The sequence below is a fragment of the Aquarana catesbeiana genome, linkage group LG01, assembly GCF_042186555.1.
Source record: "Aquarana catesbeiana isolate 2022-GZ linkage group LG01, ASM4218655v1, whole genome shotgun sequence".
Taxonomy (NCBI): Eukaryota; Metazoa; Chordata; class Amphibia; order Anura; family Ranidae; genus Aquarana; species Aquarana catesbeiana.
The window spans coordinates 906,901,582-906,927,390 of record NC_133324.1 but is presented as its reverse complement, the minus strand read 5'-3'; the positions used below and the strand labels follow the sequence as shown (position 1 = coordinate 906,927,390).

At 42.1% G+C, this 25,809-nt stretch overlaps 1 long non-coding RNA gene across 1 annotated transcript in view; it reads left to right on the top strand.

Annotated features, from left to right (window-relative positions):
- The window catches only part of LOC141120204 (uncharacterized), a 115,708-nt gene that overhangs the window by 89,237 nt on the left and 662 nt on the right, over positions 1-25,809 (top strand). The gene's annotated exons all lie outside the window — the stretch shown is intronic.

Below are 25,809 nucleotides of genomic sequence, written 5' to 3'. Positions count from 1 at the left end.
TGAAACTATAATAAACTCTAATAAACAAACTAACTAACCAGCGTCACCCGTAACAGTTATACGGTGATCACTGGTGAAAGAGTTAACTATGGGGCAATCAGGGGGTTAAAACCTTTATCAGGTAGTATATGGGGGTCCCTGTTGCTATAAAACGCTGACGGTGAACCTATATACTTACCTCCCTAACTAGTGTCACCTGTGTCACTAATACAGCGATCAGAAACACGATCGCCTAGCGACGGGGGTGATCAAGGGGTTAAAACTTTATTAGGGGGGGTTAGGGGGGTACCCTAGACTTAAAGTGGGGTACCCTAGACCTAAAGGGGGCTAACCCTAACTGCCCTACCACTTATAACTGTCACAAACTGACACCAATGCAAAAAAAAAACTGCTATTGGTGTCACTGTGACAGGGGGTACAGGGGGGTGATGGGGGGGTAATCGGGGGGTGATGGGGGGTGAAAAGTGTGCCTAGTGTGTTCTACTGAAAGTGTAGTGTTGGTGCAACTCACATTGATGTCTTCTCTCCTCGGCGCCAGAACGAAAAGACCGGCTTGAGGAGAGATGACATCACTTCCTCTGCCACTGTTTACATTACAGCAGCAGAGGAAGATTTTTATTCGTGGGGAGCGATCGTGAGGGGGTGGCCACGAATGAATGGCCTCCCCTCAGCCTGTATCGCTTCCCCAATGAAGCCGACCGCCTCTGGCACCGGGGGGGGGGGGGGCGCAATGCGCCCCCAGCCCGCAGGAGGCAGATCACCTACCAGGTACGTGATTTTGCCTGCCCGTGCCATTCTGCCGCAGTATATCTGCGTTAGGCGGTCGGCAACTGGTTAAAGGTACTGATGTACACCTATGGCGAATTGTGGGAACGAGCCCTACCTGCCGCAGTATAATGATGACGGCTGGTCGACAAGTGGTTAATAATCATAAAAATAAAAAAAGACAAGAAATATGAGTCAGAAATGAAACGCAGACTGTGAAAATTGTGTCACCTTACACTGGTCATCATTGAAAAGGTGTCCTCTTTATTAGTGGTCAGTGGAGAATTGCCCCCTTGCATTGGTGGTCAGTGGTGAAATAGTCCTTACATTGGTGGTCAGTGGTGAAATAGTCCTTACATTGGTGTTGCGCTTGTGATCACTACTTATATTGAATGTCAATTGGAAACTGACCCCTTAAATTGGTAGTCATAGTAGATAGAAGATCAGTCCATCATTGTTCACTGCTTAGGGAACCCCTAGCAACCTCTGGAGGAATACTAGGCGTCCATGGGACCCTGGTTGAGAAAGCCTGTATTGGACACTTTGCAAACTACAGTGTTTGTCCATGAAAGGAAGTTAAACTATAATCTCAATGCCTAACCTTCCAAGACTATATAGTAGTGTATATTTGTTACTGGAGAGGAAACTAATATAAAAGGAAGACTCAATCTCCCTGCATGCTGAGTCCCTGGTTGGCTTCAGACACTTATGCCGTGTACACACGACTGGTTTTCCCATCGAAATAAATTCTGAAGGTTTTTCCGACTAAATTCTGACGGAATTCCACTGAAGCTGTCTTGCATACGCACGGTCACACCAAAGCTCCGACCTTCAAGAACGCGGTGACGTACAGCACATACGAAGGGACTAGAAAAAGGAAGTTCAATAGCCAGTAGCCAACAGCTTCTGTCTCGTACTTGCTTCAGAGCATGCGTCGTTTTTGGTACGTTGGAACAGCATACAGACGATCGGTTTTCCTGATAGGAATTGGTTCCGTCTGAAAAATATAGAACATGATTGCAGCTGTTATATAGGAGACATTGTACAGGTGACATCTCAGTAGTCTGTGTGTGTCAGTGCAGAGACATCAAGATGGGTTCTCAGGGGGTTCTGCTGCCTCTCATACTGCTTTATATTCAGGGTGAGAGATTCTCATAGTAATGTATATAATAATAAGGGGGGAGAGCATTGCAGGAAAAATATTATATGGAAGAGAATACAATAGATCAGCATATTCTTGTATACATTGTTAAATGATCTGTACATACTGTAGACATCACACTTTCATTGGTTTTCTTTTTATTCTCAGGATCCTGGGCACAGGTTATACTGACACAGACTCCGAATGAGATCACTGCAACTCCAGGACAGACAGTCACCGTCTAATGTAAATCCAGTACTGATATCAGCTACTGCTTACACTGGTACCAACAGAAACCAGGACAACATCCAACACCGATTATCTATTATGCAACCACTCTGCATTCTGGAGCCCCAGCCAGGTTCAGTGGATCGTATTCAGGAACAGATTTCACTCTTACAATCAGAGACATAAAGGATGAAGATGAAGCAGATTATTATTGTCAGCAATGTAACAAACTCCCTCTCACACAGTGATACAGAGCCGTACAAAAACCTCCTTCCTCTTTTATCAGTAATTCAAGTTTAGATCACAATATAAAAAAGAAAGCAGTAATGTTTGGCACTAAACAATGACTGTATATGAGGTTTATATCTTAATATTTTGTGAATAATTGCGGATATGTGGATAGAGATGTGGAGTTCTGAAGTGGGATGTGGATAGGGATGTGGTTCTGAAGTGTTTTTGTGCACTCTATTTGGCTTCTTTTTTAACTTTAAAGACAATGCAGTGTAGCAATGTAAAACATGCACACAAACTATACTATTAACCCTTTCATGCCTAAGCCTATTTCTGACATTTGTTGCTTACAAGTTAAAATCCATATTTGTTGCTAGAAACATTATATATATATATATAGATATATATATATCTATATATATATATATATTTTTAGCAGAGACCCTAGAGAATAAAATGGTAAATGTTGCAATATGTCACACGGTATTTGCGCAGCGGTCTTTCAAATGCATTTGTTTGGGAAAAAAAGACACATGAATTAAAAAAAAAACTAACAACTAAAGTTAGCCTGATTTTTTTGTTTAATGTGAAAGGTGATGTTATGCCGAGTAAATAGATACCTAACATGTCATGCTTTGAGACTGCGCACACTCGTGGAATGGCGACAAACTACGGTACCTAAAAATCTCCATAGGTGACGCTTTAAAAAAAAATTAACGGTTACCAGGTTAGAGTTACAGAGGAGGTCTTTTGCTAGAATTATTGCTCTCACTCTGACCATCGCGGCTATACCTCACATGTGTGATTTGTGGGCGCGACTTATGTATGCATTTTCTTTGCTGCGCGAGAACGTGGGGATGGGGGTGTCTTAAAAAATGTTTTCTTCTTATTTTTTATATTTTTTTTACATTGTCGCTTTAAAAAAAATCTGATTACCTTTTATTGCGGTCACAAGGAATGTAAACAACCCTCCTTTACACTTAAAAGTATTCAGATTGCCAAAATTGGCGATTCTGAATACTGTAATTATTTTTTTAAAACCGGTGCCATTGGCAGCCAAGTAAAACGGAAATTACGTTGTGACATCGCTTCCGGGATTTTACATTGGAGACCCAATCAGAGCCGAATCCGGCTTTGTTCAGGTCTCAGCCTAGTCGGCAGACATGCTAGCTGGTGTCTCGGGTCTCCCGGGGGTACGGGAAGCCCGGGAAGAGCAGCAGAAGGCGGCAGGAGGGGGGACACCCCCTCTCGCTCTTTTATGCTAATAGCCAAGCAGTTGTTTGGCTGCATCAGTTGTTATCAGAGCCAGAGCCAACTGCCCGCTCTAAAAAATGGTACCGGGTGATGCCTGCAGCTGCAGCCAGCCAGTTTAACCCCTTTCAAGCCATGAACGCAAATTTGTGTATGGTTGGCGTGAAGGGGTTAATCTGTTTTCTACTAGCTAATGTGTATGAAGGAATTTAGCTTTACTCTTTAAATCTAAATTTTCCTATAGCTTTTAAATCTGTTGTGGCTGCTACTTCCATTTGTCAATTTAAGCCTATTACTGTTGGATTAAAAATTATCTACATAAAAAGTTATTTTCTGTAGTTGAAATAATTCAGATTTGGACACTTCTGCTGTATTTAAGACAAGTTAAATGTAAAAGTTAAAAAACAATTATACATCTAAGACATCCAATGCTGTAATTGAAAATCATACTGTTCCGTAACACCACAAGGCACCTTACAAGCTTAATGTAGTATTTTTCCATGTCCTCCTTGAGTTCATATTAAAAGGACCTTCTTTCAAATGTAGGGTGAACATTTTTTTTTTCTTTGTTAAATGTCTCCCATGGCAGTGCCCAGCTTCCTGTATCCTTTTGGCAATAGCTTGCTTATTATCCTTGAAAATGGGCAAATTTTATTATGAAGATTTGTTCCCCCACCCCTTCCTACAACAGACTTCAATAGTATTTGCTGGCAAGTATACACTATAATAATTATAATAACAAAAGTATTGGGACACCTGCCTTTAAATGCACATGAACTTTAATGACATCCCACTCTTAGCCCATGGGTTTCAAAATTAAGTTGGCCCACCCTTTGCAGCTATAACAGCTTCAACGCTTCTGGGAAGGCTGTCCACAAGGTCTAGGAGTGTGTCTATGGGGATGTTTGACTATTCTTCCAGCATTGCATTTGTGAGGTCAGGCACTGATGTGAACAAGAAGGCCTGGCTCGCAGTCTCCGCTCTAATTCATCCCAAAGGTGTTCTTTCAGGTTGAGGTCAGGACTCTATTTAGGTCAGTCAAGTTCCTCCACCCCAAACTGGCTCATCCGTGTGTTTATGGACCTTGCTTTGTGCACTGGTCCAAATCATTTGGTGGAGGGGGGATTATGGTGTGGGGTTGTTTTTCAGGAGTTGAGCTTGGCCCCTTAGTTCTAGTGAAGGGAACTCTTAATGGCGCATACACATGATCAAATTTTTTGATGGGAAATGTTGGATGTGTGCTTGTTGGTGATAAGTCTGACTGTGAGCATGCTCCATCGGACATTTGTTGTTGGCCTTTCTGCCAATAAATGTTGGCTAGCAGGTTCTCAAATTTTCCGGCAACAAACTTTCTGATCGTGAGTACACAATTCCGTCGCACAAAAGTCCACGCATGCTCTGAATCAATTACGAGCCCGAAGCGCTCGGTCTTGTAAAACTAGCATTCGTAATGAAGATATCACATACGTCTTGTACGTCACTATGTTCGTAATTGTTGGCCAACATTTGTGTGACCGTGTGTATGCAAGACAAGTTGGAGCCAACAACCTTTGAACAAAAGCCACAGTTTTGTTGTCGGAAAGTCCGATCGTGTGTACTGGGCATAAGGCGTCAGCATACCAAGACATTTTGGACAATTTCATGCTCCCAACTTTGTGGGAACAGTTTGGGGATGGCCCCTTCCTGTTCCAACATGCTTGCGCACCAGTGCACAAAGCAAGGTCCATAAAGACATGAATGAGCGAGTTTGGGATGGAGGAACTTGACTGACCTGACCTCAACCCAATAGAACACCTTTGGGATGAATTAGAGTGGAGACTGCGAGTCAGGCCTTCTCGTCCACATCAGTGCCTGACCTCACAAATGTGCTTCTGGAAGAATGGTCAAACATCCCCATAGACAAACTTCTAAACCTTGTGGACAGCCTTCCCAGAAGAGTTGAAGCTGTTATAGCTGCAAAAGGTGGGCAACTCAATATTGAACCCTACGGACTAAGACTGGGATGCCATTAAAGTTCATGTGTGTGTAAAGGCAGGCGTCCCAATACTTTTGGTAATATATTGTATGTTTCACAAAATTCAAACAGTATTGAATTAACCTTGGCATTGTTCTTGGTAATACAAAATAGTAAAGTGTGAAGGTGTCATCTAATTTGCATGTTTCCTGTCCCCCATATGTGATGTCGGGGGGTTTCCCCCTAATAATTGCAGCTGTTATATAGGAGACATTGTACAGGTGACATCTCAGTAGTCAATGTTGTCCTCCTGCTTTTCCTCCTGGCCAATCAGGAAGAGATTCTTAAGACCGGATTAGCCAAGAGGAAAAATGACCGTATTGGCCACCAAGGAAGAGATGCAGGGGGAAGCCACCGAGGAGATGCAGGGGAAAGCCGCCAAATCTGCCTAGATGGGGTAAGTGCAGGGTGGACAGGCAAGCAATGGGGGGGTTGGTGGTCATTTTGCCAATCAACCAAGCGATGGGGGGGTGGTGGGCTTGACTAATGGACTGACCGAGTGGGGAGTGTTTGACTGATGGCCCGACTGAATGGATCAGCACTGCAATACCTTGGATGTCTGTTTGCCCTACATACAAAATCCATGGCACCTGTCATTGATTTGTGTAGGTTTCCTAGCCGAAGATGGTCACAAACACTGGTGATTCCTGCAGGAGAAATATGCTGATTGCGTGATTGGTGTACAGCCTTCATCCGGAGTGCAAATAGAGCCTAAGGAAGTATCTCAAAAAAATAAAACTAATTTTTTCAGGAGATACTCAAAATTTGACTTCAATTATCTCAGTGCAGACTTCTGAAAACCAGCAATTATGCAATCAAATATCTAGGGGCATGCTGTAAAGAAATGTTGCATGTAATGACTTTGGGTTGCCATATTGAAAGGAAGTCACATTCAGCATTATGTTATATTATTATTCTAACAGAAGTGGAGTTTACCAATTTGCTGCCTTTAGGGGTGCACGTCCTGTTCTGTGTAAGGCGGGTATAGTCGGTGATCTGACTACTGCAAGGTCGGAAAGGTTAGTTCCATCGGTTAAACATACTTTAATCCTCAGTATTGCTGAATCTTCCCCAATTTCTCTCCCCGTCACCTAAATACTTTGTACTTGCCAACAAAGTCCCAATGTACCGGGGGGGACCTCTGTGCTTGTGTTCCATATCATAGGGATGTTGGCAATAATCAAGGTCTTATGATAGTGGCTGTATTTTTGTACCTTTAGGAAATTGTACTCAGTGAGGATCAGGTATTTTTCTTGTTTTTAAAAGCCATCGCTGGAAAGAAGTTGTAAATGCCTACTTTTTTTGTGGCTTCCTTTCCACACTGATTTGTCTCATAATCTCTTGAGCAAATCTTACTGTTCTAATGAGAAAACTGCAGTATCATAAGCCTATATAGTATATAAAAAATAAACCTATATAGTATATAAAAAAAACCCCTAATGCAGCTGATGTGTAAAATGTGACTAGTAGGAAGCAAATCACAGAAGCAGGAAATTTCATTTATGGGGCATTATGTACACCACCAGTATATATGATGACTTTAGGTTGCCACATTGGATGGAAGAGATATTTGACATTTTCAGATTACAATGGCTATAGATTAAAATGGAAAGGTAATTTGTTTATAACAATATATTACAAAATAGCATATGTAGCAATTAAATATACACTATATTGGCAAAATTCCATAGAGTTGCCAGCTGTCTTTTCTCGATGACTGTCTTGTCTTTTGGTGGATGGGAGGACACCACAGCTTAGGCACCCAGATTGCGACTTCCAGTCTTTACCTAAACTTCACATCATTTTGTTTGCACTGTTGTCAAAAGTATTGGGACACCTGCCTTTACACGCACATGAATTTTAATGGCATCCCAGTCTTAGTCCGTAGGGTTCAATATTAAGCTGGCCCACCCTTTGCAGCTATAATAGCTTCAACTCTTCTGAGAAGGCTGTCCACAAGGTTTAGGAGTGTGTCTATGGGAATGTTTACCATTCTTCTGGAAGCGCATTTGTAAGGTCAGCCACTGATGTGGACGAGAAGGCCTGGCTCACAGTCATCGCTCTAATTTATCTCAAAAGTGTTCTATTGGGTTAAGGTCAGGCCAGTCAAGTTCCTCTACCCCAAACTCACTCAGCCATGTCTTTATGGACCTTGCTTTGTGCACTGGCATGCAGTCATGTTGGAACAGGAAGGGGCCATCCCCAAACTGTTCCCACAAAGTTGTGAGCATATAAATATAAACATATAAATATAATAATTATAATACTAAAGCGCTGGTGTGGTGAACTGAGAATTTTCATATTTTTCTCACGAACATAAGTGGCACTGTGTTTTAATACATTGGTAATAGCGCACCAATATTGTTTATTTATAACTTATAAATAGCTGTAATACAATTCTGAAAATGAACTGTGATCATTAGCAGGGAAATTATTCATTTAATTTTGGACGGAAGAAAAAGGTGTCACCCATATCAATTATCTGATAATCTGTAATCATTTTATAAATGGTATCAGCTGGAATCTATCTGGTTGGTACAGAAAACATAGACACTGTCATTCAATTTTTATTAGAAGAGACTGCAATAGTAAATAGTAAAACTCTTGCAAAAAATAAAAAAAAAATGAATTGTAAAGTATATATAACACAGATCACTAATATCTCAAATAAGATTTAATATGTTATTTCAAAAGCATTTCAAAAGCAAATTTTCAATATCTTTATATCTGTAGGTTTTGTTAACCTATTGCCACCCACATAACACATACAAGTGGTGGCAAACAGGCACATATTGCACATATCTGCATCCATGGGCAGCAAAGGTTTCTGGGCTCTCAACATAGTAACCGAGTTGTCTAAGACAGTTCCAGGGCTCCAGTAATGATTGGGGGCTGGCAGAACCGACTCCTAATCATGTGACCACTGTGACAGCCAATCACAATGATCATGTGATCAAACAGACCTTCCTGCCCCCAGGTGTAATAGCCTGGCTAAAGAGACACTGGGGTCTAGGTGGGAAGTGGACATCCCGCCATAATGTCCACATGAAGGCACTTTCTATTAGGACTCATTCACTCTGCCCACATGATAAATGCTCCATTTGTGGCTGCAGTGAGCCCAGTGAGTGATGAACATTTCAGTGCATCCCACTGTTTACTTTTTTAACTTTATTTGATGTGTACAAAATGACACTTCATTAATGTCTCTGCACAGCAGTGCTGTACATTGTTCTGCTGTGTAGTGACATGAGGGGCCAAACTGAGCGCTGCAGTGAAATGCTACATGTCTGAATTTTACAGAAGCTCCTTGTACCCAACCTCTGGTCTGTGTTGCAGTGTGACATAGGGAACATAGGAAACAATTGTGTTCTAGGGCTGACTGGCAATCATCTATTGCAGAAATCACCGCACTATGTGTGAAGGGGCTTATAGGGGGGGACAACACTCTACCCCTGTCCTCCAATTGTTCTCTGACATTGTCACCCTGTCACATGATCTCCCACAGGGGACTATTAGTGCTGACACACTATAAGGCCCCGCGTTGGCGGTAAAGCGCCGCTATCAATAGCGGCACTGTATCGTCGTTTTAGTGGCGGTATTCAGCCGCTAGCAGGGGGGTTTAACCCCCCGCTAGCGGCCGAGAAAGGGTTTAAAACCACCGCAAAGTGCCTGGACAGAGGCGCGTTGCCAGCGGTATAGCCACGCTGCCCCATTGATTTCAATGGGCAGGAGCAGTGAAGGAGCGGTGTATACTCCGCTCCTTCACCGCACCGAAGATGCTGCTAGCAGGACTTCTGTTATCATCCTGCTAGCGCACCGCTCCAGTGTATATTAAATGTCATCAAATTGGTAAATTTTGCATTCATATAAACAACCTTTCCATGAGATCTGGATGTGTCACAAAGATGACTGTCAGTATTCTGGAATAGCCTACAAGAATCCCACCCTAAGAAATGATATGCAGCATTGTGGATTCAAAAAGACTGAAGGAAATCAGCAGTGCTAAGATGTAACAAGGGATTAAAGAACTGTTAGTGATGTAATTTGTTACAATAGAACATACACTCACCGGCCACTTTATTAGGTAACACAAACTGCCAATCACATGGCAGCAACTCAATGCATTTAGGCATATAGACTTGGTGAAGATGACTTGCTGACGTTCAAACTGAGCATTAGAATTGGGCAGAAAGGGGATTTAAAGAGGTTGTAAACCCTCAAGGTTTTGCACCTTAATGCATTTTATGCATTAAGGTGCAAAACCTCCTGTGATGCAGCAGCCCCCGGAGCTGAGTCCTGCTGTCTGTGTCAATGGGGCGCAGCAGCAGGACATGGTAGTGTGCCCGCACGAGTGCCCCAAGGGAGAGCAGCTCTCCAATGGGTCACTTGAGAAGAGGAGGAGTCAGGAGCGCCGCTGAGGGACCCCAGAAGAGGATCGGAGCCACTCTGTGCAAAACCAACTGCACAGAGGAGGTAAGTATAACATGTTTGTTCTTTAAAAAAAACAAAACCTTTAGATATCCTTGGAATGGTTGTTGGTGCCAGACGGGCTGGTCTGAGTAATTAACCACTTGCCGACCAGCCACCGCAGTTTTACTGCGACAGAATGGCACGGTTGGGCGAAACGACGTTATGTAATGTCACTTCGCCCTGTGGCCACTAGGGGCGCTCACAATGACCGCCGGTCTCCCACAATCACTCGCGACACACCGAGAACCAGGATCTGTGTGTGTAAACACAAGTTTCCGGTTCTCTGAGGGGAGAAGAGACTGATCGTCTGTTCATACAAAATATGAGCAGCGATCTGTCATCTCCCCTAGACAGTCCCCTCCCCCCTTCAGTTAGAACACAGAGAGGGAACACAGTTAACCCCTTGATCGCCCCCTAGTGTTAACCCCTTCCCTGCCAGTGACATTTTTATAGCACTGATGGCTGTATAAATGCCAATGGTCCCAAAAATGTGTCAAAAGTGTCCGATGTGTCCGCCATAATGTCGCAGTCCCGATAAAAATCACAGATCGCTGCCATTACTAGTAAAAAAATAATAATAATAAAAATGCTATAAATCTATCCCCTATTTTGAAGACGCTATAACTTTTGCGCAAATCAATATACGCTTATTGCGATTTTTATTCCCAAAAATATGTAGAAGAATACATATCGGCCTAAACTGAGAAAAAAATGTGGTTTTAAAAAAAAAAAATGGGGTATTTATTGTAGCAAAAATACAAAATATTGTGTTTTTTTCAAAATTGTCGCTATTTTTTTGTTTATAGCGCAAAAAATAAAAATCGCAGGGATGATCAAATACCGCCAAAAGAAAGCTCTATTTGTGAGTAAAAAAAAGGACATCAATTTTGTTTGGGTGCAGCGCCGCACGACCGCGCAATTGTCAGTTAAAGCGACACAGTGCCAAATCACAAAAAATGGCCTGGTCATTCAGCAGCCAAATTTTCCGGGGCTGATGCTGTTAAAAAACTTCTGATCTACTGGGATCTTCACACACAACCATCTCTATGGTTTACAGAGAATGGTCTGAAAAATAAAAAATATCCAGTGAGTGGCAGTTGTGTGGAGGAAAATGCCTTGTTGATGTCAGAGGAGAATGAGCAGACAGGTTTGAGATGATAGAAAGGTAACAGCAACCCAACTAACCCCTCAGTACAACCAAGGTATGCAGAATACAATCTCTGAACACACAACACATCGAACCTTGAAGCAGATGGGCTACAGCAGCAGAAGACCACACCGAGTGCCACTCCTGTTAGAACAGGAAACTGAGGCTACAGTTCACACAGGCTCACCAAAATTGGACAATAGAAGATTGGAAAAACTCTGCCTGGTGTGATGAGTTGTGATTTCACCTGCGACATTCAGATGGTAGAGTCAGAATTTGGCATAAGCAGTTTGCCATTACTAATAGAAGGTCCCATCATAACACATTTAGGTCTGAAATACACAATGGGGGTTATTTACGAAAGGCAAATCCACTTTGCACTGCAAGTGCACTTGGAAATGCAGTCGCTGTAGATCTGAGGGGAAGATCTGAAATGAGGGGAAGCTCTGCTGATTTTATCATCCAATCACGTGCAAGCTAAAATGCTGTTTTTTATTTTCCTTACATGTCCCCCTCAGATCTACAGCGACTGAACTTCCAAGTGCACTTGTAGTGCAAAGTGGATTTGCCTTTTGTAAATAACCCCCACAATGTTTAACAAAGAGCCAATAAGATCAGAGTAGTGGAAAGGACACATCAACACTTTCTTTTCAGTAGCAAAACATTTTGCACTTCTTGATGCCCATATTGTAGGTATGATCTACACATTTTTCTTCTTACTAATAACTTCACCAAAGTCAAATTAACTTTGGATGGAGTTGTTTACAGGATTTTCAGTATAGTTTGCTATATTTTCCTAAATAAACATATTTCTTTACCGCATTCTTTCTTACATTGGTGATCATCATTGTAAATCAGTAAATGAGGTGTAGAATATGAAATCTAGTGGATTTGCATTGTATAATTTGCATGTTTCCTGTCCCCCATATGTGATGTCGGGGGGTTTCCCCCTAATGATTGCAGCTGTTATATAGGAGACATTGTACAGGTGACATCTCAGTAGTCACCTGTACAAAAAAAAACTAAATTAAGTATAAAATCATATTCTTATTTTCTCAGGATCCTGGGCAGATATTACACTGACACAGACTCCTAATGAGATCACTGCAACTCCAGGACAGACAGTCACAATCTCATGTAAATCCAGTACTGATATCCACCCCTCCTTACTCTGGTACCAGCAGAAATCAGGACAACATCCAACACCGATTATCTGGCGTACAAACACTCTTCAGTCTGGAGTCCCAGCCAGGTTCAGTGGATCTGGATCTGGAACAGATTATACTCTTAAAATCAGCGACATAATGGATGAAGATGAAGCAGTTTATTACTGTCAGAAAAGTTCGGAGTTCCCTATCACACAGTGATACAGAGCCGTACAAAAACCTCCTTCCTCTTTTTCTTCTACTTACAATGAACAATGTATCTTGTATAGAAAAGGCTCCATAGTCTGTGTCTGTCAGTCCAAAAGACATCCAAATGGGTTTCCAGGTATTCTTCTGTTCTGTCATTTTGCTTTATAGTCTGGGGGAGAGTTTTGTATGGTGATAAAGTATAAGGTACAGTAAGAGTTGTACAAAATGCTCTAGCTCTATGTATGAACATTAAGCACGACTTTCTTTTTTCACACTGTAACAGGATGTATGATTGAACATAAAAGCATTCTGTTACAAAGTGTTATGCTTAAGCTACATAACAGTGTCTGTTACAATACAGGAGCTACAGGTGCAATACCGAAATGGGTCACTAGGTGGCAGCAAAGTACAATCTAAGAGAAACCTAATAAATACAGACTACATAGAGGGACGACTAATACTAATACGCAGCGTAACATTATCTTTCACATTATACAAAAAAATTGGGCTAACTTTACTGTTTAGTTTTTTAAATTCATTAAAGGGTATATTTTCCCCAAAAAATGTGTTTGAAAGACCGCTGAACAAATACAGTGTGACATATACTGCAATTCTTTCATTCTCTAGGGTCTCTGCTAAATAAATAAATATATATATATATATATATATATATATATATATATATATATATATATATATATATATTATGAAGTGGAGGAGAACGGCACCCAGTTTGAAGTTAGTGCCAACAAACAGGTCTTCCCACTGACCTTATATATACAAAAAAAGTTCAAAGGTTGCTGCACTTAAAGATCGTTCATTTATTTTTCAAATGTTTCAAGAAAGATTACATATCAGAACACAGATCACATCAGATGTATTCTGACTGATCTGAAGAAGGGCGTGAACATGAGCAATCTCATGAGCAAATCTTACTTTTCTAAAGAGAAAACTGCAGTATCATAAGCCTATACAGTATATAAAAAATAAACCTATATAGTATATAAAAAACCCCTAATGCAGCTGATGTGTAAAATGTGACTAGTAGAAAGCAAATCACAGAAGTAGGAGATTTCATTTATGGGGCATTATGTACACCACCTGTATATATGATGACTTTAGATTGCCACATTGGATGGAAGCAATATTTGACATTTTCAGATTATAATGGCTATAGATTAAAATGGAAAGGTAATTTGTTTATAACAATATATTTCAAAATAGCATATGTAGCAATTAAATATACACTATATTGGCAAAATGCATTTTGAGAAAAGGAGGAGTGGAGTTGCCAGCTGTCTTTTCTTGATGACTGTCTTGTCTTTTGGTGGATGGGAGGACACCACAGTTTAGGCACCCAGATTGCGACTAAGAATGAGCCGAACACCCCCGGTTCGGTTCGCACTAGAACAGACCAAAACTTTGCAAGAACGTTAGAACCCCATTGAAGTCTATGGAACTCGAACGTTCGAAATCAAAAGTGCTCAATTTAAAAGCTAATTTGCATGGTATTGTCCTAAAAAGGGTTTGGGGACCCGAGTCCTGCCCCAGGGGACATGGATCAATGCAAAAAAAGTTTTAAAAATGGCCGTTTTTTTGGGAGCAGTGATTTGAATAATGCTTAAAGTCAAACAATAAAAGTGTAATATTCCTTTAAATTTCATACCTGGGGGTGTCTATAGTATGCCTGTAAAGGGGCGCATGTTTCCTGTGTTTAGAACAGTCTGACAGCAAAATGACATTTCAAAGGAAAAAAGTCATTTAAAACTACTCGCGGAAAATAATGAATTGCTGGTCCGACAATACACATAAAAGTTCATTGATAAAAACGGCATGGGAATTCCCCACAGGGGAACCCCGAACCAAAATGTAAAAAAAAAATAATGACGTGGGGGTCCCCCTAAATTCAATACCAGGCCCTTCAGGTCTGGTATGGATATTAAGGGGAACCCCGCGCCAAAATAAAAAAAAATTACGTGGGGTCCCCCTCAAAATTCATACCAGACCGGTATGGATTTTAAGGGGAACCCTGCACCAAAATTAAAAAAAAAATTGGCATGGGGTCCCCCCAAAAATCCATACCAGACCCTTATCCGAGCACGCAACCTGGCAGGCTGCAGGAAAAGAGGGGGGGATGAGAGAGCACCCCCCCTAGTGAACCGTACCAGGCCACATGCCCTCAACATTGGGAGGGTGCTTTGGGGTCCCCCCTAAAGCACCTTGTCCCCATGTTGATGTGGACAAGGGCCTCATCCCCACAACCCTTGGCCTGTAGTTGTGGGGGTATGCGGGCGGGGGGGCTTATGGGAATCTGGAAGCCCCCTTTAACAAGGAGACCCACAGATCCCGGCCCTCCCCCCTGTGTGAAATGGTAAGGGGGTACAAAAGTACAAACAAAAACAAAAATAACCTTGCGCTAACTCCAAAACGTGTTAATCTAAAACATGTAAGCCGCTGACACTGCAAATAGAAATTTTGCTGAAAACTGTACAGTATATAAAGTGGGTGCAGCGCTATAAATTCAAAGTGATTCCAGAAAAAAGTGAACAATTATGAATATTAATATATAAACAATGAGTGTCCATCATAAATAAATCCAACAGTCCATCGTGATAGTGAGACACTGATAATCACCACGTGAATATATAGTGAACACAAAAGGTCAAAATAGTCCCCCGAATGATGGAAGCAAATCATGAATATTGGGCATAAAGAAGGTTGATGCTAGATAAGCTTTATAAGTCTGGTGGCAACCGTGCCAATCAGGAGAAAATCAAAAAATGGAAATAAAATGGAAATAAAACAATCTTGGTGACCTTCTCCGGGGTTTGATGCAACAGATAAAGATGTGCAGATACCACCACCCATATGAAATGGAGGCTTACCAAAAAGTTGGGACCCAAAACAGCGTATGCTGTATGAGTCATGAAAGCTTAAAAGTTGCCCCCTGGCGGATGATAGGGAGATCCCAACGGTACACTGGAGTCCTAGGGATGCCTCACCGGGGTGTCTTTTCTGTGTAGAGGTTAGAGACGTCCTTGGACCAACCCCACATAGGAAAGAAAGGGGCCATATAGTGTAATTCCGTAAATATGTAAAAATTTATTAAAAAGAAACACACTTACATTTAAGAAGAACAAATCAAGCGCTGGTAAATAAAAATGGCGGCAGTGGAGTCCTCCCGATGCGTTTCGTCTCATAGGACTTCTTCTGGGGTACCTACCCACTGCAGCCATGTTCCTTTTTATAGGCACTGAGACCCCTGTATTGAGAATCCAGCTCCCCAACTTCCGTCATCTGCACTTCCGGGTTTAGCCAAGATGGCGGACCCGCGTGCGTCCCAAGCCTCATTATCGTGCGCTCCAGCGTCCTGATTAGACGTAGACAAAAAATGTCTCCATCGGAAGTGGCACATCTAGATCTTCCCTTTTACTATAGTGGCCCATCTCTCGCCGCAGTGTGAAGCACAGGCGAGAGAAGCGGCCCTCGGAATATACGTCCCCATGCGTTCCACCCTCTGCGCATGCGCACGGCGTAACGTAGTTACCCGGCCGTCACGCATGCGTGCGTCGAGACGTGACTCACGCGGTATCATAGTAGTTTGGGGAAATCACATGATCGGGACTGTACTCCGTAAACAAGGAAGGGGTTGGTTTAGCCTAAATATAGTTAAATAAACCGGCAGTAATTGCGCAGTGTATGCAATGAATGGAAAGTATATAACATGGAAGACTTGGTTAGAATAGAGAAGTTATGTTTATTATTAAATTTGGTGAGCTTCTGTATACAATAACAAAAATGAATAATTAAAGGGCCCCATACATTAAATATAGGTGAGCTTGGGAGATGGATTCTCGTTTTCTCAAGTACCATAAGTTTATTGGTCTTATATGTATATATACCAGTTCTTATGTCCCCTAACGTTAACAATCCGCATATACAATTTGAAAGCACTAAGGTAAACCTAATGTTTCTAAGACAAAAGTTATACATACATATGTACATATAGTTACAATCATAAAAAATGTAAAAAATAAGAAATATCTATTTTTCAGATGAGTATGTGAGTGGGTGTGTATAAATACTGGCACTCACACCCACATACCCAGGTCCGGACATCAGACCACTAAGACCACTATGATTCATCTATAAAAGCATTAATATCTACCTCAACGTTCATACCCTGGGGGAAAAAGGTCTGTAGTTCGTACGCCCAAAACATTTCTAAACGGGATACCCCTCTAATTCTGGCTCCTCCCCTCCATGGTGGAACATACTTATCTATGATGACAAATTGAGACCTAGCGGGGTTGCTATTATGGAATTGTTTGTAGTGTTTGGGTACAGTATGTTTGGGGTCCCTGCTTTTAATTAGGGCTATGTGTTCTCCTACTCTGGTAGTGAATGTTCTAATGGTACGTCCTATATATTGTTTGTGGCACGGGCAAGTGATAAGGTACACTATATATCTTGTGCTACACGTGCAAAACGGTTTCACTGTATATTTTTTCCCCGTAGTGGTGGATGTAAACTCCGTAATTTTCCGCTTGTCCAGTGCGTTGTGTTGGCAGACAACGCACTTTCTACAAGGGTAGAAACCTGTCATATTATGAAAAAAAGGACGAGATGGTGGATTAATCACATTGGGGGCTATCCGGCCCTGTAAAGAAGGTGCTCCCCGGAATATGACTTTGGTGTCACCAGGGAGGAGTGTACCCAAAACATTGTCCTGCTTCAACACTTCCCAATGTTTCTTCACAATGTTTTGAACTTGTCTATGTTGAATTGAAAAGGATGTCAACATAGCCCATTTGAGTTTTTCGTCAGGATCTTTCTTGGGCTTTATCTCAAGCAGATTTTTCCTCTCAGTATTTGTGGCTCTTTGGATCTCATAGTTTTGTTTGAGGACACCTGCTTGTTAAAAATGACAAGAGACAGTTTTTGACAATTCCTTTATTTAAATGCTTCTTCTTTCCAACTTTTTTCTTCTAACTTCTTTCTTCCTTCATCCTTCGGTTTCGTCCTCCATCTTCTTATTCTTCTGGTTCTTCTGGTTCTTCTGGTTCTTCCTCTGATGTTCTCGTCCAGCATCTTCCTCCGCGGCGTCTCCTTCTCTTTATCTTCTTTTCTTCATCTTCTTCTCCGGTCCACTCCGGATTCATGATGGCATGGAGGGAGGCTCCCGCTGTGTGATGCTTCTCCTCTTCTGACCGTTCTTAAATAAAGGAGGGTGGGGCCACCCGGTGACCCCGCCCCCTCTGATGCACAGGGACTTGACGGGGACTTCCCTGTGGCATTCCCCGTGACGTCAGAGGGGGGCGGGGTCACCCACCCTTCGTTATTTAAGAACCGTCAGAAGAGGAGAAGCGTCACACAGCGGAAGCCTCCCATCCAATCGTGGATGCGGAGCGGCCCGAGAAAAGAAGATGAAGAGAAGAAGGTGCCGCTGAGGAAGATGCCGGATGAGAACACCGGAGGAAGGACCAGAAGATCCAGAAGAACCAGAAGAAGAAGAAGATGGAGGATGAAACCAAAGGAAGATAGAAGATAGAAGAAAGAAGATAGAAGAAAGAAGAAGCATTTAAATAAAGGAATTGTCAAAAACTGTCTCTTGTCATTTTTAACATTTTTGACACTTTTATTATGAAATGGTAGGTGTACTTTTGTACCTCCTTACCATTTCACACAGGGGGGGGCCGGGATCTGGGGGTCCCCTAGTTAAAGGGGGCTTCCAGATTCCGATAAGCCCTCCACCCGCAGACCCCACAACCACCAGGCAAGGGTTGTGTGGATGAGGCCCTTGTCCCCATCAACATGGGGACAAGGTGTTTTGGGGGCTTCCCCAAAGCACCCTCCCAATGTTGAGGGCATGTGGCCTGGTACGGTTCAGGAGGGGGGGCGCTCTCTCGTCCCCCCTCTTTTCCTGCGGCCTGCCAGTTGCGTGCTCGGATAAGGGTCTGGTATGGATTTTTGGGGGGACCCCACGCCAATTATTTTTTACATTTTGGCGCGGGGTTCCCCTTAAAATCCATACCAGACATACCAGACCTGAAGGGTCTGGTATAGATTTTGAGGGGGACCCCACGCCATTTTTTTTTATTTTGGCCGGGGTTCCCCTTAATATCCATACCAGACCTGAAGGGCCGTTTTTAGGAAAAAAAAAAGAAAATGAAGAAGAGAAGAAGGAAGAAGAGAAGAGGATGAAGAAGAAGAGAAGAGCGGGAGCCTCCCCCCATGCCATGGGTGCGGAGCGGCCTGAGGAGAAGAAGATAGAAGACGCCGCTGAGGAGATGCTGGACGAGAACGCCAGAGGAAGAACCAGAAGAGCCAGAAGAACCAGAAGAAGAAGAAGATGAAGGAAGATAGAAGAAAGAAGAAGCATTTAAATAAAGGAATTGTCAAAAACTGTCTCTTGTCATTTTTAACATTTTTGACAGTTTTTTAGTGAAATGGTAGGGGTAAGTACCCCCTTACCATTTCACACAGGGGGGGCCGGGATCTGGGGGTTCCCTTGTTAAAGGGGGCTTCCAGATTCCGATAAGCCCCCCACCCGCAGACCCCCACAACCACCAGCCAGGGTTGTGGGGATGAGGCCCTTGTCCTCATCAACATGGGGACAAGGTGTTTTGGGGGGCTACCCCAAAGCACCCTCTCAATGTTGAGGGCATGTGTGCTCGGATAAGGGTCTGGTATGGATTTTTGGGGGGACCCCACGCCGTTTTTTTCTTTTTTTTTGGCGTGGGGTTCCACTTAAAATCCATACCAGACCCTTCAGGTCAGGTATGGAATTTAGAGGGAACCCCACATCATTTTTTTTTTAAATTTTGGCCAGGGTTCCCCTCAATATCCATACCAGACCTGAAGGGCCTGGTATGGAATTTAGGGGGACTCCCACGTCATTTTTTTTTTAAATTTTGGTTCGGGGTTTCCCTGTGTTGAATTCCTATGCCGTTTTTATCAATGAACTTCTATGTGTATTGTCGGCAATGCAATAGCCGCGGGTAGTTTTAAATGGAATTTGTCCTTCGAAATGTCATTTTGCTGTCAGACTGTTCTAAACACGGGAAACATGCGCCCCTTTACAGGCATAATATAGACACCCCCCAGCTATGAAATTTAAAGGGATATTACACTTTTATTGTTTGACTTTAAGCATTATTAAAATCACTGCTCCTGAAAAAATGGCCGTTTTTAAAACTTTTTTTTGCATTGATCCATGTCCCCTGGGGCAGGACCCAGGTCCCCAAACACTTTTTATGACAATAACTTGCATATAAGCCTTTAAAATTAGCACTTTTGATTTCTCCCATAGACTTTTAAAGGGTGTTCTGCAGCATTCGAATTTGCCGCGAACACCCCAAATTGTTCGCTGTTCGGCGAACTTGCGAACAGCCAATGTTCGAGTCGAACATGAGTTCGACTCGAACTCGAAGCTCATCCCTAGTAACATATGAATAACAATAAATAACAATAATAATAATAATAAAAACACATTATTCACATTATTATTAATTATTATTTAGTTTTTTTTTCCGAATTTCTGAATTTTCAAATTTACAAATTCTGAATGTTCGAATTTCCGAAAAAAAAACAAAAAACAAATGAAACGAAAACTATAACGAACACATTTTTCGGCAGTGCACATGTCTAGTTTTAACATAATACAAAAATGTAAACAAGATCAAGTGAATATCAAAGAGCAGATGAACCCTCCAATATGATCAGAGGTCAAATCATAATAACCAGAGTACATACAAATCAAAAAGACCTGGCCTGATGAGCAGGCTCTACCAAATAGAGCAGCAGTTTATCAAAGGCAAAAAACTCAGGAGTGTTATCAACCTATTGCAGAAAGTCAAAATATGGAAATATTTATGAAGCAACATTACAATAAACTGTAGTTCACACATAGCTCAGGTACATGGACAGGTAGGGGAGCGTTAATGTCAAAGATTAGCCCCTCAAGGCACGATACCTCATTCCGAGAAGATATTAGGATTGGGGAGGCTCTATGATCCCCATCAGCATCCTTATAGAAGTTATTAAAGCATAACAAAAATAATAATAAAAAACAAAAGCATGGAAGAAAGTAGGAGAAAAGGCTGGAGTCGGTTCTCTTGGTCCAGGCCTCCATCCACAAGGTGTCCCAGTGTCTAGGGAGGAACACAATCCAGGGGTTCCACACTTTTCAAACCTGGCTTGTTTATCTCTAAACAGAGATGCTGTTTTAGCATTTCTGGGTATATTCTGTCCCATCACCGAATGGACAAGATTAAACATTCTAATCCAAAAACATTTGACCTTCAGACAGGACCAAACATGGTATTTATTTATTTTTTTGAATATTCAAAACAAACTCAATCATTCATGTATGTCTCCATGCTTTATTTTGCTAAGAAATCACTTTGAAAAACAACCCCTAGCATTGCTGGTTGTGGCCATCTTGAGTAAATGCATATGATGCATGTAGCATTTGCTTCCTGGAATCCATCTGCCCTTAGCTCAGGCATGCAGACAGGAGGCTGTGCTTAGCTGAGAAACCACCTCCTCCCCTCCTGTAGACTCCTGGGATGTATCGAATAATTTGCCTAGGCATGAAAACTAAAAAGTACCAAAAAAAATGTAAAAAAAAGTTTAAAACAAGTAAAAATAATATACTTTCCTGTCAATTTACTAATGCTAACATCATAAAGATTCAAAATAGTCAATATTGATTAAGAGAGTGATTGTCACGGCTCCAATGACAGGATTTTTACCTTTCCAACAAAAAATGGTACCTGATCAATCCCCTCATCTGGCATTTTTATTTGTTATACCTGTCCTGAACTTCTGATAACACTACACCTTGAAGACATGTTGTGTACCCACAAGACATCTGTGATGGCACTAGTTTTTAAATTAACAATTGTAAGCTCCATTCTGCTGAATATATATTTTTTTCAATTTCTTATATAAATCAATAAAACTGTGGCCTTGTCCTTCCAAAGAAGAACAGTTCAGGAGTTTTATGTGGGAAAGGTATACTCTGTATGGTGTTTATAGCCTACGTATGAGCCCAATTACTGTGTGCACAGCACATGTATGCCACAGTCTTTGCAATCTCAAAATACTGCTTTAAAGGCAACTTTGGCTTCTTAACCTAAATAACATATACCGTATTTATCGGCGTATAACACGCGCCGGCGTATAACACGCACCCCAAGTTTAGGAGGGAATTTTAAGGAAAAAAACTTTTAGGAGGGAAGTTTAAGGAAAAAAAACTTACATTTAAATGCCCATCAATGCAGCCTCATCAGTGTTCATCTGCAGCCTTTCCCCAGTGTCCAGTGCAGCCTTGTCAGTGCAGCTTTGCCCCAGTGCAGCCTTGTCCCCAGTGCAGCCTTGTCCCCAGTGCAGCCTTGTCCCCAGTGCAGCCTTGTCCCCAGTGCAGCTTTGCCCCAGTTCAGCTTTGCCCCAGTGCAGCCTTGTCCCCAGTGGTCCGTGCAGCCTTGTCGCCGCCGACATACAAACATTTAGTTTGTATTTTTAAACATGGCGCCGCGGAGTTCGGAGGGACTCGGGGGCGCTCGTTCAGCTGAACGAGCGCCGCCGAGGACACAGTGACTGGGCGGAGCCGAGATACACATATCCGAGGGTTCTCGGCTATTCTCGGCGCCGTTCACAGTCACGCCCAGTCCCTATGATGGACATAACAGAGGTCCAATGGCGGGACTGGGCGTGACTGTGAACGGCGCCGAGAAAAGCCGAGAACCCTCGGCTATGTGTATCTCGGCTCCGCCCAGTCACTGTGTCCTCGGCGGCGCTCGTTCAGCCGAACGAGCGCCCCCGAGTCCCTCCGAACTCTGCAGCGCCATGTTTAAAAATACAAGCTATGTGAATGTCGGCGGCGATCGCGGCGATCGCTCCGACAGATCACAAAATAGCGGGGATCGGCGTATAACACGCACCCACGATTTTCCCCTTATTTTAAGGGGAAAAAAGTGCGTGTTATACGCCGATAAATACGGTAATTGTTTTCATCCATGCAAACTAAACGTTAAATGTAAAACCACAAGATTTACATAACTTTCTATACACAGTTTGTGTGTGGGGGGAACACCTCCCCTGTCACTCTCTCTATATATCTCATTGTACAGGAGACGTCTTCTAGTTTGGATCTGACCCTCCAGAAACATCAAGATGCTTTCTCCCAGTTATCTGCTGGCTGTCATCTTCATTTCTATTCAGGGTGAGAGATGAGGCTCCTTCCATCATCCTCTGCACATACATCTATACATTGTACAATAAATACACACATCAGGATTGATAGGAAATCAATAATCAATATGTCTCTTCCCATCCTCAGGATCCTGTGGACAGATTGTGATGACTCAGACTCCGGATTCTATCTCTGTGTCCCCGGGACAGACAGTCACTATCACATGTACATCCAGTGCTGGTATTACTGGTAGTTCTGGTACTACCTGGTTAGCCTGGTTCCAACAGAAGCCCCAACAACCTCCAAAACTTCTTATATATGCTGCAAGCAATTGTAAGTCTGGGATCCCAGACAGGTTCAGTGGTTCTGTATCGGGAAATGAATACAAACTAATCATCACTGGAGGGACTGAAGATGATGAAGGAGGTTATTACTGTTTGCAGTATGACACCACCCCATACACACAGTGATACAGAGCCGTACAAAAACCTCCTTCCTCTTTTATAACCCACAGCAATCATTCATGTGATGACATAACATATAAATAGCTGTAATACAATTCTGAAAATGAATTGTGATCATTAGCAGGGAAATTATTCATTTAATTTTGGACGGAAGAAAAAAGTGTCACCCATATCAATTATCTGATAATCTGTAATCATTTTATAAATGGTATCAGCTGGAATCTGTCTGGTTGGTACAGAAAACACAGACACTGTCATTCAATTTTTATTAGAAGAGACTGCAATAGTAAATAGTAAAACTCTTGCAAAAAAATAAAAATAAATGAATTGTAAAGTATATATAACACAGATCACTAATATCTCAAATAAGATTTAATATGTTATTTCAAAAGCATTTCAAAAGCAATTTTTCAATATCTTTATATCTGTAGGTTTTGTTAACCTATTGCCACCCACATAACACATACAAGTGGTGGCAAACAGGCACATATTGCACATATCTGCATCCATGGGAAGCAAAGGTTTCTGCGCTCTCAACATAGTAACCAAGTTGTCTAAGACAGTTCCGGGGCTCCAGTAATGATTGGGGGCTGGCAGAACCGACTCCTAATCATGTGACCACTGTGACAGCCAATCACAGTGATCATGTGATCAAACAGACCTTCCTGCCCCCAGGTGTAATAGCCCGGCTAAAGAGACACTGGGGTCTAGGTGGGAAGTGGACATCCCGCCATAAATGTCCACATGAAGGCACTTTCTATTAGGGCTCATTCACTCTGCCCACATGATAAATGCTCCATTTGTGGCTGCAGTGAGCCCAGTGAGTGATGAACATTTCAGTGCATCCCACTGTTTACTTTTTTTAACTTTATTTGAAGTGTACAAAATGACACTTCATTAATGTCTCTGCACAGCAGTGCTGTACATTGTTCTGCTGTGTAGTGACATGAGGTGCCAAACTGAGCGCTGCAGTGAAATGCTACATGTCTGAATTTTACAGAAGCTCCTTGTACCCAACCTCTGGTCTGTGTTGCAGTGTGACATAGGGAACATAGGAAACAATTGTGTCCTAGCGCTGACTGCCAATTATCCATTGCAGAAAAATGCCAATCACCGCACTATGTGTGAAGGGACCTTTAGAGGGGACAACACTCTGCCCCTGTCCTCCAATTGTTCTCTCACATTGTCACCCTGTCACATGACCTCCCACAGGGGATTATTAGTGCTGACACACATCACACAGGAGGGTCCACTTTTGTAGCCTACAAGAAGCCCACCCTAAGAAATGATATGCAGCATTGTGGCTTCACAAAGACTGAAGGAAATCAGCAGTGCTAAGATGTAACAAGGGATTAAATAGCTGTTAGTGGAGTCATTTGTTACAATAGAACAAACACTCACCGGACACTTTATTAGGTACACCTGTTCAATTGTTGGTAACACAAATTACTAATCAGCCAATCATATGGCAGCAACTCAATGCATTTAGGCATCTAGACGTAGTGAAGACAACTTGCTGAATGTCAAACTAAGCAATAGAATGGGTAAGAAAGGGGATTTAAGTGACTTTGAACGTGGCATGGTTGTTTATGCCAGACAGACTGGTCCAAGTATTTCAAAAATTGATGATCTACTGGGATTTTCACATACAATTATCTCTAGGGATTACAGAAAATGGTCTGAAAAAGAGAAAATATCCAGTGATTGGCAGTTGTGTGGACTAAAATGCCATGTTGATGTCAGAAGTCAGAGGAGAATGGGCAGACTGGTTCAAGATGATAGAAGGGCAACAGTAACTCAAATAACCACTCATTACAACCAAGGTATGCAGAATATTATCTCTGAATGAACAACACATTGAACCTTGATGCAGATGGGCTACAGCAGCACAAGACCACACCGGGTGCCACTCCTGTCAGCTAAGAACAGGAAACTGAGGCTACAATTCACACAGGATCACCAAAATTGGACAATAGAAGATTGGAAAAACGTTGCCTGGTCTGATGAGTCTCAATTTCAGCTGCGACATTCAGATGGTGGGGTCAGAATTTGGTATAAGCAGTTTGCTCGTTCATTTACTGCTTCTACCTTTTGAATGGTCCTTGTCATTACTAATAGAAGGTCCCATCATAACACATTTAGGTCTGAAATACACAATGGGGGTTATTTACTAAAGCTGGAAAGTACAAAATCAGGCTCACTTCTGTGTAGAAACCAATCAGCTTCTCACCTCAGCTTGTTCAATTAAGCTTTGGCAATAGAACCTGGAAGCTGATTGGTTTCTATACAGAAGTGAGTCTGATTTTACACTCTCCAGCTTTAGTAAATAACCCCCAATGTTTAACAAAGACCCAATAAGATCAGAGTAGTGGAAAGGACACATCAACACTTTCTTTTCAGTAGCAAAACATTTTGCACTTCTTGATGCCCATATTGTAGGTATGATCTACACATTTTTCTTTTTACTAATAACTTCACCAAAGTCAAATTAACTTTGAATGGAGTTGTTTACAGGATTTTCAGTATAGTTTGCTATATTTTCCTA